General features: G+C 36.6%; 1 pseudogene; it reads left to right on the forward strand.

Moving 5' to 3' along the window:
- Positions 1-3,313: 3,313 nt before the first annotated feature.
- Positions 3,314-3,827, forward strand: LOC140512157 (low molecular weight phosphotyrosine protein phosphatase pseudogene; annotated as a pseudogene).
- The last annotated feature ends 1,654 nt before the right edge of the window (positions 3,828-5,481 follow it).

Consider the following 5,481-nt stretch of genomic DNA (forward strand, 5'->3'; position numbering starts at 1 on the left):
CACATTTCCTGTCCAAAACAGCTTAAGAGATTATTTATTTATTTTTAGATTACGCTATTCATTTCCACAAAATTTTGAGTTCCAATTTTTCTCCCCATCTCTCCCCTCCCCCCACCCCATAACATCTTGCATTCTGATTACCCCTTCCCTCAATATGCCCTCCCTTCTATCACACCCCACCCTTCCCTTATCTCCATATTCTCTCTTTTCTTGTAGGGCAAGATAAATTTCTATACCCCATTACCTGTATTTCTCATTTCCTAGTTATATGCAATAGCAATTCTCAACATTCATTTCTAATACTTTGAATTTCAACTTCTCTCCCTTCCTCCCTCCCCATTCATCCCCACTGAGAAGGCAAGCAGTTCAATACAGGCTATATATATAGCAAAAGACCTCTTTTTTGCAAAAGACTTCCATAATAGTCATGTTGTGTAAGACTAACTATATTGCCCTCCATCCTACCGTCCCCCCTTTATTCTATTTTCTCATTTGACCTTGTCTCTTCCCAAAAGTGTTTACTTCTAGTTACTCCTTTCCCCCATTTGCCCTCCCTTCTATTATACCCCTCACGCCACATGCCCCTTTCTCTCCTACTTTCCTGTAGTGTAAGATAGATTTTCATACCAAACTTATTGAACATCTTATTCCCTCCTTAAGCCATATGTGAAGAGAGTAAGTTTCACTTTTTCTGTCTCACCTCTTCCCTTTTCTTCTCCATTGAAAAAGATTTTTCTTATGTTTTATGAGAGATAATTTGCCCCGTTCCATTTCTCCCTTTCTCCTGCCAATGTATTCCTCCTTACCCCTTAATTTTATTTTTTATAGATATCATCCCTTCTGATTCAAATCAACCTATGTTCTCTCTCTGTGTGTGTGTATGCGCGCGCGCGCGTGTGTGTGTGTGCGTGTATAATCCCTCCACCTATCCAAATATCTAGAAAAGTCTCAAGAGTTACAAATGTTATCTTTTCATGTAGGAATGTAAACAGTTCAGATTTAGAAAGTCCTTAATGATTTCTCTTTCCTGTTTACCTTTTCTACTTCTCTTGATTCTTGTGTTTGAAAGTCAAATTTTCTGTTTAGTTCTGGTCTTTTCATTAAGAATACTTGAAAGTTCTCTATGTCATTTAATGACCACTTTTTCCCTTGAAGTACTATACTCAGTTTTGCTGGGTAAGTGATTTTTGGTTTTAATCCCAGTTCCTTTGACTTCTGGAATATCCTAGTCCAAGCCCTTCAATCTCTTAATGTAGAAGCTACTAGATCCTGTGTTATCCTGTTTGAATTTCAAAAATACTTAAATTGTTTCTTTCTAGATGCTTGCAATATTTTCTCCTTGACCTGGCCACAATATTCCTAGGAGTTTCTCTTTTTAGGTCTCTTTCAAGAGGTGATCGGTGGATTCTTTCAATATTTATTTTGCCCTCAGGTTCTAGAATATCAGAGCAGTTTTCCTTGATAATTTCATGAAAGATAATGTCTAGACTTTTTTTTATCATGACTTTTAGGTAGTCCCATAATTTTTAAATTGTCTCTCCTGGATCTATTTTCTAGGTCATTTGTTTTTCCAATGAGATATTTCACATTCCTCTATGTTTTCATTCTTTTGGTTTTATTTTGTAATTTCTTGGTTTATCATAAAGTCATTAGCTTCTTTCAACTTCACTCTCATTTTTAAAGAACTATTTTCTTCAGTGAGTTTTTGAACCTCCTTTTCCATTTGGCTAATTCTGCTTTTTAAATCCTTCTTCTCCTCATTGATTTTTTTGGACCTTTTTTTCCAAGTGAGTTAGTTTATTTTTAAAGGTGTTATTTTCTTCAGCATTTTTTTGGATCTCCTTTAGCAAGCTGTTGACTCATTTTTCAAGCTCTTCCGTGGCCTGAGCCCATTGCATATTCATTTTGGAGGTATTGGATGCCTTGACTTCTTCTGACAGTATACGTTGTTTTTCCTCATCCAAAAGGATGGAAGGAAATACCTGTTCACTAAGAAAGTAACCTTTTGTGGTCTTATTTTTTTCTCCTTTTTGGGGCATTTTCTCAGCCAGTTACTTGACCTCTGAATCCTTTGTCAAGAAGAGGGTTCTAGTGTTCTTCCTGCCTCCAGGACCTTGCTCAGGGCTGAGGTTCAGATCTCATGCTCAATTCCCCCAGGGGCTTTAGGTGGAGTGCTTGACAGATGGACGCTGCTGCTGCTGCTACTGCTACCACTGCTGCCTGGGGCCCGTGCTGGGGTTGGGGGAGACCCTGATCCCCTGTTGCCCAGTTGGGAAAGCCCTCTCCCTGACCTTTGAAGCTTTCTTTGATGCTTGTACATTGAGGGATCTGAGACCCTCCCTGCTGGGAATTCTGCCCCAGAGGCCTGTTTCGGTCCTGATCCTTCTGGTGCGTCCTGTGGGATAGACCTTTCCTATTGGCCCTCCAGGTTACCTTTGGCTGGAAATCTCTTTCACTCTGTCATTCTGTGACTTCTACTGCTCTAGAATTTGTTGAGAATAGTTTTTACAGGTATTTTATGGGCTGTGGGAGAAGAGCTATAGTATGTGTGTCTTTCTATTCCATCATCTTGGCTTTGTCCCTGAGCTTAAGAGATTTAGGGGCTAGCCTAGAGCCCAATGATGGTGCCACCAGCAGTGGTCCTTGGAGAGGCTGACATGGTGGCAGCCACAACTTCAGGAGGTCTTAGCCCAGAGACAGTAAGGGGATTGGACAGCTGGTTAGAAAAAAGATTACAGGGTACCTTGAGTTGACACTGGGCATAGGACTTGGAATTGTTTGGCAGCTCTATAGCCAGTATACAGTTTTGGGATACAATTTCAGAGTAGAGAAGAGCACTAGTATTTGTTGTTTCAGGAGAGCAAGGGTCCTTCCTAGGTAAAGACCAGAGTTCAGACCAAGAGAGCAGTGATCATACCTCTTCCCAAATCATGCCACTTTGGATGCACCAGGAACTTACAGGCCCCCCAGAACTAGCTCTGAACAAAGCAACATGAAAATGTCTAAACCTTAGAATAGTGCTTCCCCACCCCCTATTGTATATGATTGCAATGGAATACTAGAGATGATGAACAGGATAGTTTCAGCAAAAGCTGAGAAAACATATATGAACTGATACAGAGTGGTGTGAGCAGAACGAGGACTGTCACTGAATACAGTAACAGCAATATTAAGCTAATGATCAACTCTGAAAGACTTGGCTACTCTGATCAACACAAGGATCCAAGACATTCTGAAGGACTCATGATAAAAAAATAAAAATATGTTATCCCCCTCCAGAGGGAGAACTAGTGGACTAAGGTGGAAATAAAAAATGGCCTCAGAGGGAACGAGGTCTGTGCTGTTCTTGTGTCTGGTTAATATTTGTTATTCATCTATAGCAGAAGAAGTTTTTAGGAAACTTGTAGCCGAGCAAAATATTTCAGATAAGTGGAGGATAGACAATGAAGCAACATCTACACATGAAATAGGAACCCCGCCCTGATTATCGAGGACAGACTTGCATGAAGAAATATGGCATTACCATGAATGATATTGCCAGGTAGATTACCAAAGAAGATTTCCTGTCCTTTGATCATATATTATGTATGGATGAAAGCAATTTGAGAAATTTGAGCAGAAAAGTTAATCAAGTTAAAAACTGCAAAGCTAAAATTGAACTTCTTGGAAACTACGATCCACAGAACCAACTTATTATTGAAGATCCGTATTATGGAAATGATTCTGACTTTGAGACTGTATATGAGCAATGTGTGAGATGCTGCAAAGCATTTTTGGAAAAATCTCATAAAGGCTCATACTCATTGCTAAAGGACAATGGTGATTGACATCGACTTAAAAATGATGTATGTATATCAGTTGATGTGTTATCAAAGGATAATAATGTACTACATTTTGAGACCCTCATAGTTTCTTCAATTTATTTAATGTTCACAAATGTTCTAATTTTAAAAGGTAATGAAAATCAACAATGTAAAAGCAAGAATATTTGATTAAATCAGTTATAATTGTGAAACTGACTAGAACTTCCACTCTATGCCTCAGATTTTAAAAATGAATTATATAGTGGAACAAACTAAAATTTGCATGTGAAAACTAAGATACTTCAATAACACAATCACTTATTTAAAATGTTTAACAGAGTTTTACTTTGCTACAGCTTCATTTATGTCTAATTGTGATCTTTAACAGGTAAAGAAAACATTTACCTTTATGTCTTGGAACACAATAGAAAATGATTGAGATCATTGCGGGTAGTTAAAGAAAAATTTATTTTAGTGTTTTAGCAGTAATTTGATGGCAATAATTTAATGAAGAAGAAATATTCTTTCTGTCCATCTTTTACCATCTTTTAATATTTTGGCTGTCTATTAAAATAAACATATCCCCTGCCATGGGAGTTTGTAATGTGAATTTTGTACAGTTACTCTTTACAGTGAGGGAATAAGGGGGAGTTACTTATGTAATTATTCATTAGAACCTGATTAATCTCTTGATCTTTATACAGGGGGTCCCCAAAATATTTATATAATTTTAAGTCATTAAAGCTTTTGGGATACCTTGTATATAAGGACTTTGTTTTAAAGAAAAGTCAATTTATTTTTCCTTTGGCTTTCATTGTCTCCCTCAAATTTCAGGTTTACAACAAATGAACAACAACATTTTACTCTTTTATATCATGTAGACTTTTATTTTATCAGTTTGAAATAAGTTATTTTGTTTTCAACATCACCTGAAACTTCATCTGTACACAAGCATGGGTAATGAAATAAAGTGAACATTTGGGATCAAAAGGAGCAATAATAATGATATAATACAGTATGATTGAATTATAGTACCTAGAAAAATTTGGAGTGTATTAATAGATTTTCATTCATAAGTGTTTAACTGATTTGTAGGATATGTATAATATCCATTGAACGGATTGTGCTCTTTAATTCATATGGACACTTCACAAAATTTGATTGTTTTAAAAATAAACAAAAATTTGCAAAAAGAAAAAAAAAGAACTAATGGACCCCGAATGTTGACTGAAGCATATTTTTTCACTTTATTTTTCTTGCTTTTTTGTGTGTGACATGGCTAATAAGGAAATAGGTTTTGCATAATTTCACATGTATAAGTGATATGTTGCTTGTCTTTTCAATGGATAGAGAGAGGCTGGAGAGAGGAAAAGATTTAGAAGTCACAATTCTTAAAATGTTAAAAAAAATAACAAATTAAAAAAAAATAGAGTAAGAATCCAACAATCTCAGAAGCATCATGTTGGGTCCTGGACATTCAAAAACAAAATGAAAAACAATCCTTGTCCTTAAGAAGCTTACCTTCTACTTGGTGGGGAGTGCATACAATTTATACTTGATTACGTAAAGAGAGAATACACAGACTGCTGGGGCAGAGGTGCCAAGAAAGGTGCCAAGTAGGAGATGGCACACAAGAAGTTTGTTAATTAAAAGAAGCTAGGGATTTTAAAAAGAATAG

The sequence above is a fragment of the Notamacropus eugenii genome, chromosome 6 (assembly GCF_028372415.1).
Source record: "Notamacropus eugenii isolate mMacEug1 chromosome 6, mMacEug1.pri_v2, whole genome shotgun sequence".
NCBI classification, from domain to species: Eukaryota; Metazoa; Chordata; class Mammalia; order Diprotodontia; family Macropodidae; genus Notamacropus; species Notamacropus eugenii.